This window comes from Chiloscyllium plagiosum, unplaced genomic scaffold, assembly GCF_037043375.1.
Source record: "Chiloscyllium plagiosum isolate Xiang-an unplaced genomic scaffold, Cpla_swu_hap1 HiC_scaffold_14, whole genome shotgun sequence".
NCBI lineage: Eukaryota > Metazoa > Chordata > Chondrichthyes > Orectolobiformes > Hemiscylliidae > Chiloscyllium > Chiloscyllium plagiosum.
Genome location: NW_028270152.1, coordinates 41889336 through 41913952, shown reverse-complemented (window position 1 = coordinate 41913952; position 24617 = coordinate 41889336). Strand labels below are relative to the sequence as shown.

Here is a 24617-nt window from a genome sequence, read left to right as displayed (position 1 = left end):
ACTGTCCGACTACCAAAGATGTAATTTGTCCTGCTGCTAGCCCAAGCCAGTTCAGTCTCGAGATCTCTAGTCTCACACAGTCAGACTCTTATCAACTTGTAAATATTTTTATCCTGGCACCTGGCCACAGCAAGGTTTCTCAGTTCTTCCTACATTTGAACTTATGGCTTCTGCTACGGTGTTCATCTTTTCATTCACTGAAGTAGGTTGCCATGTTTACACAGTTTGTTTAATTTCTGCCAAGTTTACTGATTTTTCTTGAAATGGTGCATTAAGCCTTAATTACTGCCAAACACAATGACACTGAAAAATAAGTTTTTTTTATACAATTATACAATTATCATTACTGGAGAACATAATCATTGTTTGATATCAAAACATGAATGCATGTTTTTAACTCTAGCTAATTTTTCTCTGCTTCTCAACATTTCTTTATTTTGTTTTCTGTTTAACAAAGAGTTAAATATTCTAATTTTGTTTTTTCTAATTCACATTTATACAGTCATAGAGTATAAGAACAGGGAGGTGATGTTGAACTTGTACAAAACACTTGGTGGACTTCAGCTGGAGTACTGTGTTCAGTTGTGGGTGCAACATTGTAAGAAAGATGCAAATGCATCAGAGAGAGTGCAAAAGCAATTTACAAGAATGGTGTTCAAGTTCTACATAAAGATTTGTAGCTCGGGTGCTGGTTGCCGTAGTTGTGGGTATGTTCGCCGACCTAGGAAGTTGATTTGCAGATATATCGTCCCTTATCAAGGTAACATCTTCAGTGCTTTGAAGATTACAAGAATGGTTTCAAGATTTAGAAACTTCTGTTAAGATGATAGATTTAAGAAGGTGGGTCTGTGCTCGTTGGACAAAAAAGTTGAGAGGAGATTTGATAGTTTTCAAAGTCATGAGTGGGCTGGAGAGAGTGTATAGGGAGAAACTGTTCCTGTTTGGAAATGAAAAACAAACAAGAGGGCATAGATTTAAAGTGGTGTGCGAAGAAAGCAAGGGTGTGTGAGATAAAAAGATCACACAGTGAACAGCTAGGGCATTGAGTTTACTGCTTGGAAATATGGAGGCAAGTTCAATTGAGGCATTCAAGACAGCATTGGATGATAATTTGGACAGAAAAGGTGTGCAGTGCTGTGGGAAAAAGCACGAGATTGAGACAAGATAATAGAACAAATGTCCCAGCAAATAGCCAAATGGCCTCCTTCTGCATCGAGCTGAAAATGTGTCGCTGGAAAAGCGCAGCAGGTCAGGCAGCATCCAAGGAACAGGAGAATCAATGTTTCGGGCATAAGCCCTTCTTCATTTCCTGAAGAATGGCTTATGCCCGAAACGTCGATTCTCCTGTCTTTGGATGCTGTCTGACCTGCTGCGCTTTTCCAGCAACACATTTTCAGCTCTGATCTCCAGCATCTGCAGCCCTCACTTTCTCTCCTTCTGCATCGAACCAATTCTGTAATTTATAGAATCATACAGAATGGAAACAAACCCTTTGGTCCAATTTGTCCATGCTGACCAAGTTTTCAAAACTAATCTTGTTCCATTTGCCTGCATTTGGCCCATATCCCTCTAAACCTTTCCTATTAATGTACCAGTCCAAATGTCTTTTAAATGTTCTAACTGTACCTGCATCTACCACTTCCTCTAGCAGTTCATTCCAAACACAAAACCTCCTCTGTGTGAAAATGTTGCTCCTCAGGTCCCTTTTAAATCTTGCTCCTCTCATCTTAAAAATATGCCCCTAGTTTTGAGCTCCCCCACCCAAGGGAAAAGGTCTTTACTGTTCACTATATTTATGCCCCTCATGATTTTATAAAAAATTTGTAAACAACCTCTATAGAGATGTATAAAATAATGAGGGGTATAGATAAGGTGAATGGCATGCATCTTTTCAAGATTTCAAGACTAAGGGGCATATTTTTAAGATGAAAGGAAAAAGGTTTAAAAAATACAGGAGGAGTAATTTTTAGAGTGGCTCATGTGTGGAATGGCATTCCAGGGAATTGATGTACGTGGGTGCAGTTACAATGTTTTAAAGACATTTGCATAAGTAAGTGAATATGAATTGTTTGGAGTGATATCGGCCAAGCGCAGGCAGGGGGGACTAGTTTAGTTTGGAATTTTGGTCAGCAGAGACTGATTGGATTGAAGGGTCTGTTTCCGTGCTGTATGTGTCTATAAAGTCACCCCTCGACCTCTATGCTCCAGTGAAAAACGTCCTATGCCTCTTGTTTTGAAATGTGAGTAGCCTTAATTTTAATTCTGTGTACATGTATGAGTTAAAACCTCATTTTCAACATTTCAAATCAGAATGCTTCAAGCTGACTCTTTGAAGAGTTGTGCTGCTGCATGCCCTGCTGTCTTGCCTTTCAGATCTGGAAAAGGCAACTGGAATTAGGAGTTTAATAATGACCATGAATCCATTGTCGGAAAATCCAGCTATTTCACAAATTGTCCTTTAGTAAAGGAATCTACTGTCCTTACCTGATCTGGCCTACATATGACTCAAGGCCACAGTAATGTTGTTGACTCTTAATTGCCCTCTGAACAACTAGGCATCGATAATAAATGCTGACCTAACTAGCAATGCCCAAAGCCTGTGAATGAATAAAACACCGATTCCGCACAGGTGATGCTGCACAGGATTACAGCAAGTTATCACTGAAAAATCTGCGGGCAGCTGTAAAAGCAGTTAATAGCAAATATTATTTCTTCACATTCACTGAAAATTCGAGTCCACTGTACAATGGCATGTTTCAAATGAGATGTGGACTGTCTACCTTGGTCAGATTATGTACTAGTGGTGGAAGTGACCAAAGTGTTTTATAGTTCATACCGCCACTAACTGTCGGAGTCTCATCACAGCAACTGTGGACATCTGTCAACAGTATTCTGAATCATTTTTCTTCTGTCACTGCTGCTTTACAAGGTTGTGGCCTGAAGCTGTGGGTCATAACCACAACGGCAGTTCCCCAAAGCTGACAGCAAGAAAGATAGCCAAGGAAGACACACATAGAATTTAAACAACATATTTAGAAGATTACATTTTATAGAAGTAGTCACTTAGCAGCAGAGGAAGGTATGACGATAGCTTGTTCTCTGCTATATCTTCTAAAACATGATAACATTTTGTGGTATTGCTACTGACTTGTCAGAGGCCAATGATAGTGTGGCTGTAATATCAGATGGCCAAGATGATATTCCAGAACAAAATTGTGCATCAGCTAAAGGCATTCTTCTACTTGTGATTGTTCTTCTGTTCAGATAGTGAGCCCGATCAAGAGATAGACATGTCAGATGTAAAGGCAGTGGGAGGAGTCCTCTCCACTTGCAACCAAAGCCTGTACCTCACAGACTGTAACCCCCCACTCAGAAAAGCAGCTACTGAGATAATTTGGCGTGGAACTGAAAACAACAAATACTTGGGATCACAGTGGGATTCGTCTGATAACCCTCCAAAGGAGAGACGGAAATGCAGTCACTGAGACAAGGTCCAATCCACTGTACTCAGAGCATAAAGGAAGTCTGAGCCTCAAGTAGATATTGGAATGTTTAAGGATATTGAGGCTGAAGTGCAGTGATGTGATGGTGTATAAATTTAAGCTTTGTGTGATATATGCACTGGTGATGCAAATATAAATGGAATCTAAACAAGTAATTACAAAATAACATTATTGTGTAATTTATAGCAGAGTACCAACAGAGAATTGCTTTGCCATTTTGATGTAATATGACAAGGAATGTAATTACATTTTTAGAAAAAATGTTTAGTCTGTCATGGCTGCTGGCTACATTGTGGTCTGATTGTCTGTAAACCAATTTTCTTCCATCCCTGTTTTTAACCCTTTCGTGTGCTGGTAACATTGTGGTTTTGATTCCTGATTTTAATGTCTAGAGCTCGGATTAATGATCCACAGTGATGAGTTCAAAACTTACCATGGAAACTCAGGAATTTAAAATCCGTTAGAGAGTCACCGAGATATACAGCACAGAAACAGACTCCTCAGTGCTGTAGTTTAGTACAATTTGCCTGCACTTGGCCCATATCCCTCTAAACCCTTGCTATTCACATACCCATCCCGATGACTTTAAATGTTGTAATTTTACCAGCCTGCACCACTTCCTCTGGCAGCTCATTCTATGCACGTACTACCCTCTGCGTGAAAAAGTTGCCCCTTAGGTCCCTTTTAAATCTTTTTCCTCTCACTTTAATCCTATGCCCTCTAGTCCTGGACTCCCCTACCAAGGGAAAAAGACCTTGTCTATTCACCCTATTCATAGCCCTCATGACTTTATAAACTTCTGTAAGGTCACCCCTTAGCCTCTGATGCTCCAGGGAAAATAATCCCAGTCTATTCAGCCTCTCCCTATAACTCAAACCCTCCACCCCTGGCAACATCCTTTTAAATCTTTTCTGATCCCTTTCAAGTTTCACTCCATCCTTCCTATAGCAAGGAGACCAAAACTGCATGCAATATTAGCCTCACCAATGTTGTGTACCGCTGCAGCATCACCTCCCAACTTCTATGCTCAATGCACTGACCAATAAAGGCAAGCATACCAAAATGCTTTCTTCACTACCCTGCATATCTGCGACTCCATTTGAAGGAACTATGAACCTGCACCCCAAGGTCTCTTTGTTCAGCAACACTCGCCAGGACCTTATCATTAAGTGTATATTGATTTTTAAAAATCTAGAATAACAAGCCAGCATCAGTATTGTTAATTGATAAACCACCAAGCTGTCATACTTACCCACCTGATCCATATCATTCTACGGAGAAGAAAATATGGCCCTGATGTGAATTCAGGCTCACATATGTGGCTAACTTTTAATTGTGCTTTTAATTGTACTGTTTCGAAGAGCAGTAATAAAATGGACAAAGCAACAAAGCATTCACCTAGCCACTGATACAACCGAGGCACAACCTGCTCAGATAATCCGAGAAAGTCTTCTTTATGAACATCTGAAGACTTGTGCAAAAATTAGGAGAGCTGACCTTTGACTAGTCAGGCAACAACCTGAAATCGTCATATGTACTGGATCACACTTGACAATGAATGTCTAAGATTCTTCCACACCATTCCCAACATATGTCTTGGCCCAGCATAAGAGCAAATCTAATACAGCTGAGGCATAATAGCATGGAGGAGAAAGTGAGGTCTGCAGATGCTGGAGATCAAAGTTGAAACTTTATTGCTGGAACAGCACAGCAGGTCAGGCAGCATCCAGGGAACAGGAGATTCGACGTTTCGGGCACAGGCCCTTCTTCAGGAATGAGCAGAGAGTGTTCAGCAGGAGAAGATAAAAGGTAGGGAGGAGGGACTTGGAGGAGGGGCGTTGGAAATGTGATAGGTGGAAAGAGGTCAAGGTGAGGGTGATAGGTCGGAGTAGGATGGAGGCGGAGAGGTCAAGAAGAAGACTGCAGGTCAGGAAGGCGGTAGGCAGGTGCTGAGAAAGGAGATATGGCTGTGGTAACGAGTCTGCTTCAGAATGTGGCTGAAGAGCTTCTGTGCAGAGGAGATGACCTGGGGTGTGCAGTGAGAGAGGGACTCACTGAAATCTTTGTAGAGAGAGGCAGAGAGCTTCTTCAAGGAAGGCATGGAGTCAGATGAAATGGCCCTTCCACACTCTGTGGAGGAGAAAGTGAGGACTGCAGATGCTGGAGATCAGAGCTGAAAATGTATTGCTGGAAAAGCGCAGCAGGTCAGGCAGCATCCAAGGAACAGGAGAATCGACGTTTCGGGCATAAGCCCTTCTTCAGGAATGAGGAAAGTGGTCACTATCAAACCAGCAGACAAGGGAGGCGTGGTAGTAGTTTGACGCACCGACCTTTACACTGCTGAGGCTAAATGCCAGCTCGCGGACATCTCCTCCTACTGCCCCCTTGACCACGACCCCACCTCCCACCACCAAACCATCATCTCCCAGACCATCCAGAACCTCATCACCTTAGGGGATCTCCCATTACCGCCTCCAACCTCATAGTCCCACAACTCTACACCGCCCGTTTCTACCTCCTGCCCAAAATCCACAAGCCTGACTGCCCCGGCCGACCCATTGTCTCAGCCTGCTCCTGCCCCACCGAACTCATCGATTTTCCTCATTCCTCATTCCTGAAGAGGGCTTATGCCCAAAACGTTGATTTTCTAAGTCTGGCCTGGACCTGGACCCAGTTTTGTAGTACATGTTATGGTAGATCTGGAATCTGGCAAGACTGCACTTTCTGAACTAACACCACCCCCAAACACATCATCTCCACTCCTTCTTGACCTCAGCCTTGTTTGTCTGAGCCTCATGTGCATAGCAGTCTGAAAGGTAGCGACAGCTCCTTTTGCATTGCATACTTCTTTCGCTTGATTCAGGGAATGTCATGTTACAATGGGAGTTGGAATGGATAATGCTTCTCCTCTTGTACACACTTAAATAACATTTCTGGGTTATACTGATGGTTAAAAGTTGATATAGGGTGGTGACACATCCCACTCTTGGCTTCACAGCTGACACCTCCTCCACAGAACCAGTCCAAAGAAGTTTCTTACACAATAACTGCAGGGGATGACTTTTCATATCTCGCAAGACAGAACTTCAAAAGGAAATCTGAAAATACAGGAATTACTCACCTGATCTGGCGTCAGCTCTGGATAGGGGAATAGAGGGTGGAATTTTGGAAAGTGACAGGTGCCTTGACCACTGGCTGGAGATCCAGCAATGCCCTGGAATGCCTCTTGTTAAAAAGAATGGCCTCATCTTGTACCACATAGACACTTGGCAGCAGACCTGCAGCTGGCATTCCCCAGGGTGGAAGATCTCTGCCCTCGAGTGTTGCCAGTCAATCAGAGCTCAGCAGACCCTATAGTATGCAGCAATACAATAATGGCTGTTGCCGGTACTACAGATCAAGGAGGGGCCCAGTCACAGGTGACTGATGGTAAGAAGGTTGGTATCGAGGGAAGGGGAAGCAGCCAGGTGGATGTGGACAGAAAGACAGTGGAGAGTGGTAGCTTTCAACATGTCCACCCTCCACTTCATATCACATTGAATGAGGGACTGTTTCCTCACTGAGCCCCTCCTCTGCTGTGCCCTCAACCCCCTCACAAAGAAACCTGCTGTGGTTTACACCATGGACTCTGCATCACTGTCTTATTGGTGGCACGGTGGGACAGTGGTTAGCACTGCTGCCTCACAGCACCAGAGACCCGGGTTCAACTCCCGCCTCAGGCAACTGACTGTGTGGAGTTTGCACGTTCTCCCCGTGTCTGCGTGGGTTTCCTCCTGGTGCTCCGGTTTCCTCCCACAGCCCAAAAATGTGCAGGTCAGGTGAATTGGCCATGCTAAATTGCCTGTAATGTTAGGTAAGGGGTAAATGTAGGGGTATGGGTGGGTTGCGCTTCGGCGGGGCGGTGTGGACTTGTTGGGCCAAAGGGCCTGTTTCCACACTGTAAGTAATCTAATCTAATCTAATAGCAGCAAGAGTGGAGAGAGGCCTTAAAATGGGCATTAATTTCTGATTTAAGAGTCTCTGTTGGTTGCGGGGCAGGAGCGCTGCCACAGGCCTTTCCTCCATGGACTGAGGTTTTCACCTGCCACTCTCCAATCTGATTAAATATCCCTGTAGCAAGGGCACATGGTTTAACTCAGAGTTACTGTTTCTGGCTTGTGACCTTTCCTCAGAATTGAGCTAAGTTAGAAATGACATTAAATGTCATGGGCATGGTCAGAATGAAGAACAAAAGGTAAGGTCTGTGATAGAATGATGCAGGGAAGATTAAATTACAGAGGTCATGATGCAAAACCAAAGAACTAATTAATGAGATACAAAACAATAAAATCTATTCCATTCCTAACTTTTCTCAGTTCTGATGACAGATGACAGATCTGAAATATTATTTGTTTCTCTCTCTCATAAAAACATAGAGACTTAGAAAATAGGAGCAGTAATTAGGCCATTTGGTCTTTTGAACCTGCTACGCCATATCTATCCTTTGATCACTTTAAACCCAGTGCTGTATTCAACTCCTTCCTGAAATCATATTATGTTTTGGCTTCATCTGCTTTCTTTGGTAGTGAATTCCACATCTCATCACTTTCTGGATGAAGAAATTTCTCCTCATTGCAGTCGTAAATGGTTTACCTGTATCAGACCATGACCCTTAGTTATAGACTCCCTCATCATCGGGAACATCTACCTGCATCTTTCCTGTCAAGTCCTGTTACCATTCTATGGGTTTCTATGAGATACCCCACATTCTTCTGAAGTCCAGAAAATATAGTCCTCTCTGATTCAAATTGTTATATCAGTCCTGCCATCCCAGGACTCTGTCTGGTGAACTTTTGCTCCACTCCCTCTATAGTAAGAACATGCCATCTCAGATAAACAAACCTAAATTGCAAACAATAGTCCAGGTTTGGTCTCACCAAGAACTTGTACAATTGCATCAAGACATCCCTCCTCCTCAGTCCAATCCTCTACCTATGATGCCAATATACTAATTGCCTTCTTTACCGCATGCTATATCTGCATAACTACCTTCAGTAACTGGTGTACGAGGACACCCAAATCCTGCTGCACAGTTCCTTTCTCTCTATTTACTTACATTTATCCACATAATTCTGCATCTGCTAAGCATTTGTTGACTCATTCAGCCTGTCTAAATCACACTGAAGCATATCTGCATCATCCTCAAAGCTCACCCCCCCCAACCCAGTTTTGTATCATGAGCAAATCTGGAGATATTACTTTTAGTTACCTTATCTAAATGACTAATATAAATTGTGAATAGCTGGGGTCCGAGCACTGATCCCTGTGGTACCCCACTAGTCACTGTCTGCCATTTAGAAAAAGATCTGTTTATTCCTATTCTTTGTTTCCTGATTGTCAACCAGTTCTCAATTCATTTTAGTACACTATCCTCAATTCCATGTACTTTAATTTTACACTTAAATCTCTTATGTGGAACTTTGTCAAAAGCCTTCTGAAAGTCCAGATAAACCACTTCTACTGACTTCCTCTCATCAACTCTGCGAGTTACATCCTTGAAGAATTCTGGTGAATCTATGAAGCATTATTTCCCTTTTAGAAATCCATGCTGACTCTGTCTGATTCTGCAACTGTTTTCCAAATGCTCAGCTATTAAGTCTTTCATAATGTATTTCATCATTTTCCCCACTACCAATGTCAAGCTGACTGGTCAAAAATTCATGGTTTTCTCTCTGCCTCCCTTTTTGAATAAAGGTGTCACATTAACTACCCTCCAATCTGTAAGAAATGTTCCAGTGACTATAGAAACTTGGAAGATGACCACCAATACATCCATAATTTCTATGGCTGCTTCTTCACCAATGATGCCAAAGTATTTCCACCATTTTTTATTTTTATTTCAGATTTTCAGTATCTACAGAAGTTTGCTTTGAAATATGTGTGTTTCAAAGGCCAAAGGGCATCTCTCCCTAAATCTCTGTGGGAGGTAAAGGAAAATAGATAACAAAGACAAAAAAAAACATACAGGAGACAGAGAGAGAGAAATGGTGTTGCAGAAAGAATAAATATTCAAAAGAAAGGAAGAAAAGTGAACCTGAGGGGATAATGAGGGAAAGTATTCCTGAAACATACCGAGAGAGAGATGCAGTTGGGACCCAGAGTGAAAGGCAGAATTATAGGACGAGAGAGTCCGTGAACGATACATCAGATAGAGCCATTTATGAAGAATGATGTGAACAGGAGTATTTCTTTGTTGAACAATTGTGTTGTAAACAAGGCTGATGGTGTCGAATAAAAATAGCAAGAAGTGAAAACAAGAAGAATAAGCAAAGGCAGATTGTAAATTTGCAAAGAAGGATTATGCCAGGTTCTACTTCATGATAGAGCATATGGGAAATTGAGCAGGATGTGAAATATATGTGGTTAGTGATGCTATGTTTATGCTGCAGAACTGCATTAGGAAGTGGTTTTGCAATATAAACACACTACTGTTGCAGGCTGTCTCAACTGCAGAAATCATTCCGTTAATTTTGTGAGCTGAGTCCACGACAACCAAAAATAATGTCAAAACAGTTGGGTATGAGCACTTGATTTTAAATGTGATTGGTGACTGTCACTTTCCAGGTAGGTTTGTATAGGTCAAGGAGCACATATCTCCCCTTTGCCCTGACCTGTACAAACACTAAGCCAGCTGACAGAAAACAGCAACCTCAGGCTTTGATGTCAAATCTGATTCAGTTTACTGGACCATTTACTGAATAACCTCCAGCTCTGGTAATGAGTACAAAGTCTTAAGGCAGCAACAGTACCTTGTTTTACTTTACCACTCTGTAACCAGCAGTCCTGACTTAATAATTTTGGCATCTTAATACTGTGCAATACTCATACAGTCTCAGTTTAATCATTTATAGGATTGCAACTAATGTTTAAAGTTCCTTCTGAACAGACTGGCACTGACTGGAGCTACATTGGGAAATATTGCAGAGGTGGATCAATGTTCTGGGTCCAAAATCGTAAGGCTGATCCAGAAGAAAAACAAGCTGAGAAAAAAATTGCATGGGGAGAAGTAAATGACCGTATACACTAGAAACGAAAATGAATAATCTGTAATGTGATTGGGTGGAAAACTGGAGTTGATTAAATGTCAGGAATGATTCTGGTACAACAGAAAAATATTGTGATATGTCTCACAGTCCGTATGCCTTTAAGAGACATGTTCATGATATTATCATTGCAGGTAACCTGAGGGTATAAAAATCGCTTACTCCATCTTATCTCGGATCACTTGAAGCATGACATTATGAATGGAAGCATACTGCTCAGTTGCAAGATAGTAATTTCACCCTTTGGAGATACTTGTGTCTGAGGAATGTGATGTTTTTACATAATAGCTAATTGAAATAAATATCCATTGGATATTTCAATACCATGATGTCCACAATCAGTTTCTTGTGTTATGTGTGATAACAGAAGTGTGGCTGCATCAAATGTGAGGTTATCCATCTTAGACCAAGAAAGGAAAGATCAAGGTATTTTCTAGATGGTTTGAAATTAAATAGAGTGGATATCCAAAAAGACTTGGGGGTTCAGAAGCATAAATCTTTAAAATGTCACAATCAGGTGCAGAAAATAATCAAGAAAGCTAATGGAATGCTGACCCTTATATCCAGATTACCTGAGCATTAAGGATGTAGGAGTTATACTGCTGTTATACAAAACCCTGCTTAGCCTCCAGCTGGAGTACTAAGAGCAGATCTGGGCACCACACATTAGAAAATATATATTGGACTTGAAGGCAGTACAATGTAGACTTACAAGAATAATAATTGGGACTTCAGGCGTTATGAGGAGAGATTATTCCATTCAAACTGTTTTCTCCAGAATGTAGGAACGTAAACAGTGATCTGATTGAGCTCTTCAAGATAAAGGTAGATAAAGATAAATTATTTCCACAAGTTGGGAATTCTAGAACAAAGAGGCATAATCTGAGAATTAGGGCCAGATCATTCAGGAAAGGTGTTAGGAAACACTTCTGCACACAAAGAGTGGTAGATATTTCAAACTCTCTTCCACAGATGGCAGTGGATGCTAGATAGTCATCAATAATCACAGGTGAAGTGCTGGAAGACTGAAGGTTGGCTAACACGGTGCCACTGTTTAAGAAAGGTGGTAAGGACAAGCCAGGAAACTATAAACCAGTGAGCCTGAAGTCGGTGGTGGGCATGCTGTTGGAGGGAATCCTGAAAGAGAAGATGTACATGTATTTGGAAAGGCAAGGACTGATTCGGGATAGTCAACATGGCTTTGTGCGTGGGAAATCATGTCTCACAAACTTGATCAAGTTTTTTGAAGAAGTAACAAAGAGGATTGATGAGAGCAGAGCGGTAGATGTGATCTATATGGACTTCAGTAAGGTGTTCGACAAGGTTCACCATGGGAGACGGGTTAGCAAGGTTAGATCTCATGGTATACAGGGAGAACTAGCCACTTGGATACAGAACTGGCTCAAAGATAGAAGACAGAGAGAGGGTGGTGGAGGAGGGTTGTTTTTCAGACTGAAGGCCTGTGACCAGTGGAGTGCTGCAAGGATCGGTGCTGAGTCCACTACTTTTCATCATTTATAAAAATAATTTGGATGTGAGCATAAGAGGTGTAGTTAGTAAGTTTGCAGATTACACTAAAATTGGAGGTGTAGTGGACAGCAAAGAAGGTTACCTCAGATTACAACAGGATCTTGATCAGATGGACAATGGGCGGAGAAGTAGCAGATGGAGTATAATTTAGATAAATGCGAGGTGCTGCATTTTGGGAAAGCAAATCTTAGCAGGACGTATACACTTAAATGGTAAGGTCCTAGAGAGTGTTGCTGAACAAAGAGACCTTGGAGTGCAGGTTCATAGCTCGTTGAAAGTAAAGTCACAGGTAGATAGGATAATGAAGAAGGTGTTTGGTATGCTTTCCTTTATTGGTCAGAGTATTGAGTACAGGAGTTGGGAGGTCATGTTGCAGCTGTACAGGTCATTGGTTAGGCCACTTTTGGAATATTGCATGCAATTCTGGTCTCCTTCCTATCAGAAAGATATTTTGAAAGTTGAAAGGGCTCAGAAAAGATTTATAAGGATGTTGCCAGGGTTGGAGGATTTGAGCCATAGGGAGAAATTGAACAGGCTGGGGCTGTTTTCCCTGGTGCATTGAGGCTGAGGGGTGACCTTATAGAGGTTTATAAAATCATGAGGGGCATGGATACGATAAAAAGACAAAGTCTCTTCCCTGGGGTGAGAGATTCCAGAACTAGAGGGCATAGGTTTAGGGTGGGAGGGGAAAGATATAAAAGAGACCTAAAGGGCAACTTTTTCACACAAAGGGTGGTACGTGTATGGAATGAGCTGCCAGAGGAAGTGGTGGAGGCTGGTACAATTGCAACATTTAAAAGGCATCTGGAAGGGTATATGAATAGGAAGGGTTTGGAGGGATATGGGTCGGGTGCTGTTAGGTGGGACTGGATTGAGTTGGGATATCGGGTCAGCATGGACGGGTTGGACTGAGGGGCCTGTTTCCGTGCTGTACATCTCTATGACTCTTTAGTTAAGAGATAGTGGGCAAAGACAGGTATATGAAGTTAGTCCACAGCCATGATCTAATTGAATGGTGGAACAGGCTGGAGGAGCTGAATGGTCTACTTTTGTTCCTATCTAGTGAAAACACCTTGGTTGGAGGCAAACTTAGACCATGAAGGTGGCTTCTGATCTCTCCTCTTCTTTACTCTACCAACTGTCGCCTGGTAGTAGAGGTCCATCAGCTGTCAGCCTCTCAGAGTGTCTGCCTATGACTGTGAAATAGATTCTAAAAATAATAATCAGATCCTGATATGAAATTTGCAGGACATCTCCGCAACCAGCCTCCGAAACACTCAAGCTCACTCCACGTTTTTTTGTAAACTCCGAGCCATGATATTTAATGATTAATATCATCGTACCATTCACTGCTACTTATCAAATTCATTGTGAGCAGAATGACATGCTGTGTATATGATTTAGTCTTGCTGTGTGTCATATTGTGTTTTTATTCATGATATTTTCCAACATTACAACCTATTTGTTCAGTAATGGGCATGATATTTGTTTATGTTGTGCCCGAAAACAGGTGTACAGACAATGTAACATAATGGAAAGATGATTGGAATTCTGAGCTAACAGTTCTACATCTTTAAACGTCTTATAAAGGTTTTTCTGCAACACATTTCATCAGATTTCAGAAGCCTTATTAAACATAGAACCGACTTCATAGTTGTGTTACAATATGGTTGTAATCCCTGCATTTAGATATCTAGATATCATTTCACAGCCTTTAGACCAGAATTATAATTTATTTCTTAAGTTTGAGAATACTCATATTCAAAGATGAGAGTGGTCCTTAAGGAAGAGAGCTAAATTGGGGGAAGGCCAACTATACCAAAATTTGGCAGGAGCTGAGGAATGTAGATTGGGAGCAGCTATTTGAAGGTAAATCCTCATTTGATATGTGGGAGGCTTTTAAAGAGATGTTGATTAGAGTCCCAGGAGAAACATGTTCCTGTGAAAATGAGGATAGAAATGGCAAGATCAGGAACCATGGATGACAGGTGAAATTGTGAGACTAGCTAAGAGGAAAAAGGAAGCATTCATAAGGTCTAGGCGACTGAAGACAGACGAAGCTTTGGAAGAATATCAGGAATGTAGGACCAATCTGAAGCGAGGAATTAAGAAGGCTAAAAGAGGTAATGAAATTTCTTTAGCAAACAGGGTTAAAGAAAATCCCAAAGCCTTTTATTCATATATAAGTAGCAAGAGGGTAACTAGAGTAAGGGTTGGCCCACTCAAGGACAAAGGAGGAAAGTTAAGCGTGGAGTCAGAGAAAATGGGTGAGATTCTTAACGAGCACTTTGTGTTGATTATTCACCAAGGAGAGGGACATGACGGATGTTGAGCTTAGGGATAGATGTTTGATTACTCTAGGTCAAGCTGGCATAAGGAGGGAGGAAGTGTTGGGTGTTCTAAAAGGCATTAAGGTGGACAAGTCTCCAGGTCCGGGTTGAATCTATTCCAGGTTACTGAGGGAAGTGAGAGAGGAAATAGCTGGGGCCTTAACAGATATCTTTGCAGCATCCTTGAATATGGATGAAGTCCTGGAGGATTGGAGAATTGCTAATGTTGTCCCCTTGTTTACGAAGGGTAACAGGGATAATCGAGGTAATTATAGACTGGTGAGCCTGATTTCAATGGTAGGGAAGCTGTTGGAGAAGATACTGAGGGATAGGATCTATTTACATTTGGAAGAAAATGGGTTTTTCAGTGATTGGCAGCATGGTTTTTTGCAGGGAAGGTCATGTCTTACCAACGTAATAGAATTCATTGAGGAAATGACCAAATTGATTGATGAGGGAAGGGCTGAAGACACCATATACATGACCTTCATTAAGGCATTTGATAAAGTTCCCCATGGTAAGCTGATGGAGAAAGTGAAATTGCATGGGGTCCAGGGTGTACTAGCTAGATGATAAAGAACTGGCTGGGCAACAGAAGACAGAGAGTAGTAGTGGAAGACAGTTTCTCAAAGTGGAGAACTGTGACCAGTAATGTTCCACAGGGATCTGTGCTGGGACCACAGTTGTTTGTGATATACATAAATGATCTGGAGGAAGGTATAAGTGGCCTGATTAACAAATTTTCAGATGGCACTAAGATTGGTAGAGTAACAAATAATGAAGAGAATACAGCAGAATATAGATAGATTGGAGAGTTGGGCTGAGAAATGGCAGATGTAGTTCAATCCAGGCAAATGCGAGGTGATGCATTTTGGAAGATCCAATCTAACAGCAAACTATAAAGTAAATGGAAAAGTCCTGGGGAAAATTGATGCACAAAGAGATCTGGTTGATCAAGTCCATTGTTCTATGAAGGTGGCAACGCAGGTCAATCGAGTGGTCAAGAAAGGCATACAGTATGCTTTACTTCATCGGACAGGGTATTGAGTACAAGAGTTGGCAGGTCATGTCACAGTTGTATAAGATTTTGGTTCGGCCACATTGGGAATACTGCGTACAGTTCTGGTCGCCACATTACCAAAAGGATGTGGATGCTTTGGAGAAGGTGCAGAGGAGGTTCATCAGGATGTTACCTGGTATGGAGGGGACGAGCTATGAAGAATGAGTAGATGTGGATTATTTTCATTCAAAAGACAGATGTTGAGGGGGGACCTGATTGAGGTCTACGAAACCATGAGAGGGATAGACAGGGTGGATAGCAAGAAGCTTTTTCTCAGAGTGGGGGACTCAATTACTCAGGGTCACAAGTTCAAAGTGAGAGGGGAAAATTTTAGGGGAGTGGGGGGCAAGATTTGGTAGCAACTGTAAGCTGAATGTGTTTCTTGAAATTGTAGCTTGAAAGGGCTTTTTTAACTATGTTTCAGTGCAATTGAGGTTAAAAACTAGCTTAGCTAACACAATTTATATCCCAGCATTACTTGATGCAGTTGTTGCAGGGGGTTTGTCTGGAACAAATTTTCATGGGAGGAATCATGTCATTAATGTATAACAGCAACATACTTAATATTTACTATAATGTGTATGAGTTTGATTGTAATTAGTTAAAACTTTCACTATTTGGTGAGAAACTCGTAGCAGCAGATTTCTGAATTTAGAAGGTAGTGAGTAAAAAGATCCAGGAATGGACTGCAACCTCTCTGATTTGATACTGTGCTTCTGTTGGCTGCTGCTAATCCATGTTGGTGCCTAATCTTGCCACCCTGGACTGACTCACAGGCTGCTGCAGATGAGGCAGAATTCCAAAATGAAGTGCAGCAAACCAGTCATTTCGAAGCTTTTGCCAGCTCTCTCACCTACCCCAGTTCACGCACACGATCAACAATTCTGCACATTAAAATCAAAAATAAGGAATGTCTGTCTCCATCCTGTATCAGAATGCTCTCTATGCAGCATTAATTTACATCATGCAAGTACAAAAGCTGGAAAAATGTAGTAGTCAGAACAGCAGTTGAACACTTGAGAAAAGGTGGTATTGCTGAGAAAGACAGCTGCTGTAATGTGTACCATGGTGAATAACGGACGATTCTTCTGACAATTTGATAACAGCTCCTTGGCAGTGCACTCCTGAGCTAATTAAATGAACATTACTGGGAAGCTGTGTTCAGCTAGTTGAAAGCTGTATGGGTGGGGGAACAACAGGATTATGACGGGGGTCTTTTATCTTGCCCTGCCTGATGAGGTTGAAAATATGAGAACAACTTTTCATTCAAAATGACAGCACAGTGCTGCGTGTATCGATAATCCCTGCTGCTCTCTTCGAGACACTGTGACCCATTCGGTTGGAACTCAGTGACTATTTTGAGGAAATGGTAGTTCTTTGCTCTGACACATTGATCCGATTACATTTCTACAGTCCAATCTGAAAAGCAAGGCACCTTACTGCTCCTATGACCAAAGTTTAGCCATGTCAATGTGTGACGAGCACATTTATTTGATCACTTGGCCCCTGGGGTAGCAGTTCCTCTTTAAGTGGCTGCATGCCTTGAATTATATTCAGGTCTACATGCCGCCTACTTTAGGCTTAACCCAAAATCTAAATGGATTCAATGCTACTATTGTCAGGAGTGTACTGGCAGGCAGCCAACCAGAATGAAATAAGGCCTCAAAATGTTTGAAAATCTGTATCAGAATCAGTTTACATTCACAATTTCTAGAGAAAAGTTTCTTACTGGAAGAAGTAAGAAATGACTTGATCGTTTATTGCAGCATTCTGAAGAGGCTTGAAAAAAAATGTTTGCAAAGGTATCTGATGATTTTGAGTTTGATACTAAGTTGGATGTTCAGATCAATTTCACACCACATCTGCTAACAGATTCATACAACCCACGGCTTTGATTGGTGTGTACCAAACTTCCTTATCTGCACGTCTTCTGTTTTCTGGAACTGAAATATATACTCTTCAAGCAGCCTGTTGTTTATATCAAAGCACAACAGAGTCCCAGAGTTACGGTTTCCTTTTAAAAGCAGAATATCTAAATATATTACTCAATACAAAGATGGTGATTTTGTAAAATATCACAGATATGGAAGAAATATGATGCAGAGTTTGCCTCACTCATTTCTGTGTGAATTCCATCAGTAGAAATTTGTAAATGATGCCAGATGGTATAAATTCTCAGCCATTGTATCCTTATATGACAGTATAAGTCTTATAATATTGAGATATACTTAAAATACCAGCGAAATCAATAAATTAACAAAATAGTTTAGGGAAAGCATTTGTATATATAGAGCCAATATTAAACTGGGAAGGCAACCAATATTTGTCTTGAATCATCCACTAACTTTATTCCTACAGTAAATATTAACAGTGCCCAATGCTGACCAATTTTATAATTATCCGATGGCCGAAACCAGTGTTGTAACAATCTGATCTTCTCCTCGCCTGAATTAGATGTTGGTCTAAATTAGATTTGGGCTGAATCCTATTTTTTTTTTTTGGCTAAATGCAATTTGATTCGAGTTTTGTTTTGGATGGTTTTTCATGCCTGCCCTGGTGAGTTTTCTCATTGCAAATTCACTTCATTAACTGCCTATCCTAGCCTCCACATCAGCTGCTAGCTCAATCTACCACTCACTGTTCCCAGAACCACTGCCAGGATATCCTGCAATGGTTCAGCATCCCTGGTGTTGGCGCCAGTTTTAAAAAAGCCTTTGTGCACTCAGACAAGTACTTTCAGTCCAGAGCTCCTTGCACTGTTCCTGACCCTTTCCCCAGACACAGTAGACCAGTGAAAGCTGGTTTTGTGGGAAGAGACCTGCAGGTCCTATGGGCTGAGGTGATGAGAAGCGAACTGTCCTCTTTCCCCATGGCCGGCTGATGAGGCCATGCCAACATAGTCCAAGGTTGCCACCTGGATCAGTGCAGTCTCAACCATCTGGAAGAGTGCATAGCAATGTAGGAAGAACCACTACATCAGCATAAGCACATCATCATCTCTCTGATACCATACACTCACTGTAACTCTGTGTCTATATCTACCTCCCATCAGCCTCCACCAATCTCATTATTGGCTGCAAGATCTTCTGTCACCCACTTCAAACCCCGATGCACTAACCATCCACACCCTCTGCGCTCCTTACCCAATCAATTGGGACACCTCCCCATCTGCACTAAATATAACAGTTATGCTACCCGAAATCACATTCTTTAATATCTGTTTGTCTCCCAATCTAGAAGGAAGACAGCCCCAAATAGGGCCAAAAGTGTCACGATTGGTGTTGGCCTATCTGCTATTTGGCTCCTCACCCTTTATGAAGAGATGTTTCTGACTCTGACCACCCTGGATAGATGACTCACCATGTCCAAGCTCTTTGGGTTCATCAGAGGCTGCCCGTGCTTTACTGTATTGGGATCCTCTGACCAAAGACCCCTCCCATGAGCACTATTGATGATATTGCCAAGTTTCTTGCCTTTATACCTGCATAAATCCAATGCAATACAACAACCTGGTATCTCTGAGTGAGGGCCAAGTTGAAAAAAAGGCAAGGTAGGGATACTGTGAGGGCTCAAAATGAGTGATTAGGAGAAAGTGAGGACTGCAGAGTTGGAGATGTCAAAAATGTGGTGTTGGAAAAAGCATAGCAGGTCAGGCTGCATCCGAGGAGCAGGAGAGTTGACATTTCAGTCATAAGCCCTTCATCAGGAGTGTGGAAAGGGAAAGGGGGCTGAGAGATAAATAGGGAGGTTGGGGTGGTAGGAAGGTAAGTGGATGGCAATAGGTAGAATGCAGGTGCAGCGTAATTAGGATAGATCGGTCTGGAGGGTGAGCGGATAGATGGAAAGGAAGATGGACAGGTAGGTCAGTTCAAGAGGGCGGTGCCAAGTTGGAGGGTTGGATCTGGGATTAGGTGGTGGGAGAGGAGAATTGGAAATTAGTGAGGTTGATGTTGATGCCGTGTGGTTGAAGGATCCCAAGGCAGAAGATGAGGTGTTCTTTCTCCAGGCATCAGGTGACTTTGATTTGGCAGTGGAGGAGGCCGAAGAATTGCATGTCCTTGAGAGAGTGGGCGGGGGAGTTGAAGTGATGGGCCACAGTGGGGTGGGGTTGTTTGGTGCGTGTGTCCCAGTGATGTTCAGTGAAATGCTCCATGAGTTAATGTCCTGTCTCCCCAATGTAGAGGGGTGGAAGGAGGTGTAGTCAAGGTAGCTGTGGGAATTGATGGGTTTGAAATAGCCATCCATGTTGAGTTGGTCATTGGAGACAGATATGGAGAAGTCTAGGAAGGAGAGGGAGGTGTCAGAGATGGTCCAGGTGAACTTGAGTCAGATTGGAAGATGTTAGTGAAGTTGATGAATTGCTCAACCTCCTTGTGGGAGCACGAGGTGGCGCTGATACAGTCATCAATACAGTGGAAGTAAAGGTGTGGGTTGGTGCCAGAGTGATTGCAAAGAAAGGAAGTGAATAGCTCAGAGATACAGCCTGGTGCAGACAATGTGCTGGGTCCATGTCCCTGCACTGATAGTTGCCAAAGCAGCCCAAGGTGCAGCATTGAAATGCAGAAGCAGATTACAAGTGGATCAGAGATGTGTCTTGAGTGTTTTTAGAAGCTGGAACGTGCCAAATGCCAGTGTCCATGGACATGAGTGAATGTGTCCAGTGTCCATGAAGCATGGTCTGAGATGTTTGCACCCAGCGTGTAAAATGGAAGTCCTTTGGAGCAAGCAGTAAGCTGCTCTGACTTGCATTTTGAGAATTGTTGGTGTTTAGTTTGCTCTTAACCAGTGGTACAGATAGCTGCATGTTAGTGAAGTTGTTAACAAGCAATAATCCTCCTCAATAAGGAACTCACTACTGTCAAGTGAGAAACTCAATTTGATATCTAGAGCTTTTGTAAAAGATGCAATGAGTTGTTCCTGACATTGTGATGAGCTTTGTTGGATTTGTGTGATTCTGCCACATTTCCATCTGTAGTCCATGTTGGTCAGGTTCATCAAAGATTCTGCCTATTGTTACTTTTGAACGTACTTTAATTTTCCAAAGCTGGATGAAAACACCCAGTCAGTCAAATAGATGTGCAATTTTTAACTGATGCAACAAATCTAATCTTGCCTCAGAAAACTACACAACTCTGGTCAATAATAAAAAAAAAAATCTGCCTTACTATCTCGATTATAGCTTAATTTTTCATGGTGAGCCTTTTGATCATTGATTTAGGCTAAGTAAATTTTTTCTTTCAATATATGCTGTCTTTATCGTGGTCTAGCTGGGGAACAGTCTGCTCTCGTATTCATTGTTCTTCACCACAATCTCTGCCATTTTGGAGGGCTGTCTTTTGACTCTTTCTTTGTTCAATAATTTACTCATTGGCCCATAAATGAATCATACCATTTCTCCTGCTGTGCTGTTTTAAAGAAAATATCTTATGTGCTTGTTATGAACATGAACCTTTATTTAATCAGTCTGGGATGAGGACATTAACCCTTAATGAATAGCTTTTGAAAGAGACATATGTTTCCCATAAACTGGCTTATTTATCTGGCTTAAGTGTATATCTTCAGTGCCTGGTCAATTATTAAGTACATGTTTCAGCTAAATGTCTTTAGCCTGTAATTGTTTTACAAAATGGATTGGTTAAACACCGAAAACCTGAGACAAAAAGCTGATAGAACTGCAGATGCTGGAAATCTGAAACAAAAAATGGAATTGCTGGAAAATCTCAGCAGGTCTGGTAGCATCTGTGGAGAGAAATCAGAGCTAATATTTCAGGTCCTTTGACCATTCTTCAGAACCCAAAATGTTCTGGTCGCCCTACTATAGGAAAGATACAGAGGCTTTGGAGAGGGTGCAAAGAAGGTTTACCAGGATGCTGCCTGGACTGGAGGGCTTGCCTTATGAAGAAATGTTGAATATGCTCAGACTTTTCTCTCTGGAGAGGAGGAGAAAGAGAGGAGACCTGATTGAGGTGTACAAAATAATGAGAGGAAGAGATAGAGTCAATAGCCAGAGACTTTTCCCAGGGCAGGATTGACTAGTACGAGAAGTCATAGTTTGAAGATGTTAGGAAGAAGGTATAAAGGAGATGTCAGAGGTAGGTTCTTTACACATTGAATGCGTTGCCAGCTGTGGTGGTGGAAGCAGAGTCAATGGGGACATTTAAGTGACTGCTGTACATGCACATGGATAGCAGTAAGTTGAAGGGTGAGCAGTTACTATATTTTATATTAGGATTAAACCTCGGCACAATATCGTGGGCCGTACTTTTCTATATACTATGTTCTATGTTCTGACTCTGGTTTCTCTCGACAGATGCTGTCAGACTTGCTGAGATTTTCCAACAATTTCTGTTATTATTTAAAACATAACTTATGGCCAAATGTCTTCAATGGAAGACATTTTTAAAATAATTCTGAAATAAGCAAATTCTTCTTATCTGGTAAAAATGGCTGAATTTATACTGGTACATCAAATGCATAGGTGACTGAGCTATTAGTAATGAAGAGTAATGGGTTTGTGATCTCGAGGTATCATATTAGATATTTATCTGGTTGAGAACATGATTAAATTTGGTATGGATAAATGTCAGCAAAAGTGATGATCATATCTCTGGAACATGATGATTTCTTTGCTGCAGGGACGATGGAGACACCATCAGTAAAGCAGAACTGGCCAGGGTTGAATATCATAAGCTGCAATGATACAATTATATTCTGGTATTTTGCTAGTTTGCTTCAAGGGGCTCAAAAGAAATTTTTCAAACCTTCTCCTTTGAAGTTTCTACTGTGCTTACCTCTTTCAGGACTTTAACAAGTTTCACTTCATGAAAGGGAAAATCAAGTAGTCTGCGAAGAAATGGTTAAGAGCATGAATGTCATTTTCTTCTTTAACGTTTTTGTATTTTTACATCCATGGTATTCATGGAAGTTGGTATTTCCTATTGTCATTAGTGCAAAGTACAAGAAAATAGTCTCCATGTTCTATGCACAGGTCAGAGGAAAATAATTTTCAGAAATTGTAGGATGCCAGACTTGTGTGCTTACAAATTATTCTTGTGACACACTGCTTTATCAGAAACAAGTTTTATAATATGACTTTATGACCAGAGACTACAGAATGCTGTCACAGCAATAATCCAATTTCTGCACTTACCTCAAGCAAATACTGCAACTCGTATGACAGATCTGTTCGGTCATGGGAATGTCACAATACACATTATATGTATGAAATGCTCTGTGCAAATAAAGTTTTATTTCCTCAGAGGTCATGTGTTTTGTGTTTAGCCTCTATTGTAATCTGGCATTAACGGTCTAATGATGACCATGAAACCATTGTCAATGATTGTACAAACCCACCCGGTATTTGCGTCGGGGAGACAGGATTGTTAGGAACGTGTTTAGCTCGCTTGCCTTCATTGTTCAGATCTATGAGTATAGAGGTTGGTAAGTTATGTTGAGGATGTGTAGGGCATTGATGAGGCCTCTTCTGAAGTACTGAGTGCAGTTCTGGTCACCCTGCTGGAGGAGAGATATTATTAAATTGCATATGGTTCAGGAAAGGTTTTTCAGGATGTTGCTGGGAATGGAGGATTTGAGTTATAAAATAGACTGGATAGGCTGGGACTTTTTTTTACTGGAGCGTATGAGGTTGAGGAGTGACCTTATAGAGGTTTACAGAATCATGAGGGGAATATACAAGGTGAAGAGCAAGGGTCTTTTCCCCAGAGTGGGTGAGTTCAAAACTAGGGGGCAAATCTTTAAGGCGAGAGGAGAAAGTTTTAAAAAGGTATGAGAGGGCAACTTTGTTGCACCAAGGGTGATTCATGAGTGGAATGAACTGCTAGAGAAAGTGGTGGATGCAGGTAGTTACAACATTTAAAAGACATTTGGATAAGTTTGGGAATAGGAAAGGTTTGGAGGGATATGGGCCAAATACAGGTAAGTGGGGCTAGTTTAGTTTGGTGTCATAGTTGGTGTGGACTAGCTGGACCAAAGGGTCTGATTCCTTGCTGAATGACTCTATGACTCCATGTCTCTATGAATTGCTGATATTTTTGCATTTGATGCTATTCTATCTAATCTAACATTGCGTATTCTTTTATGGGATATATGCATCATTTGTTGCTCTTTCTCAATCGCAAAGGTAGTATTGAGCCATTTTCTTTAACAGCAACAGTCCATGTTGCCTAGGAACATTTACAATGCTGTTAGAAGGGGAGTTCTAGCTTTTGAATGAGTGATAGTAAGGAACATGAAATACTTCCAAGTTAGAACGGTGTGGAGGGAAATTTGCAGGTGGAATGTTGTCCATATATTGGCTGCCTTGTCTTTCTAGATGGTAGAGGCTGTGATTTGGTAGGTACTGTTATTGATAAGTTACTGTTTGAAGTTGGCAGGTCATTGTAGACAGTACACAATGTGCTGGAGGGGGGTTAAATGTGTGAAGTGTTGGATGAATGCCAACCAAGCAACCTGCTTTGCCCTAGTTGTTGTCGAGCTTCCAAATGTGTAACCTATTATTGTAAGGAACTGCATTAATTCCCATGCAGTTTAAACACCTCACTGGCAGTGCAGGATTCTCACAGATTAAACTGTTTTGCAAAAGCCAATTTTATTGTTGACACTTATATGGTATGGATCACTTGGATCTGGCACCTGTGAACTACCCTTGCTTGTTTCAGTTCCAACCTTAGTTTCCTGTGAGTTCTACCATTTTGCTTCTGTGTTAAGAAAGCTGAACTTAGCAATGTTACAGAAGGAACCCAGAAATGACTGCTGATTTCACAGAGTTTCAATTGAATAACTTGCAGTGTAAATGCATCTAAAGTAGTCTGATTAAGAAACTAAGATTAGTGAGGTTGATCTGTATGAAATTCAAACTTTGCACACTTCAGCAGCCCATCAGTATGTAAACTTACAAATATATGAGCATAGTAGAAGAATCAAAGGACCCTGCTAATGAATTTTGAGTCAAGGTACCTCTGTCTCTAATACACTTTTAAAATTCCTAATGTTCACACAGGCCAGACAATGTTATATCAGTTTAACTTGATGACTTGAGTAAAGGTGTAGAGTTTAATTCTTCAATACCTATATTTATCTTCTTTCCTACACT

General features: G+C 41.4%; 1 protein-coding gene across 11 annotated transcripts in view; it reads left to right on the top strand.

The window, feature by feature from the left end:
- Nucleotides 1-24617, top strand: part of fhit (fragile histidine triad diadenosine triphosphatase) — a 1333995-nt gene that overhangs the window by 1146819 nt on the left and 162559 nt on the right. The window lies entirely within an intron of this gene.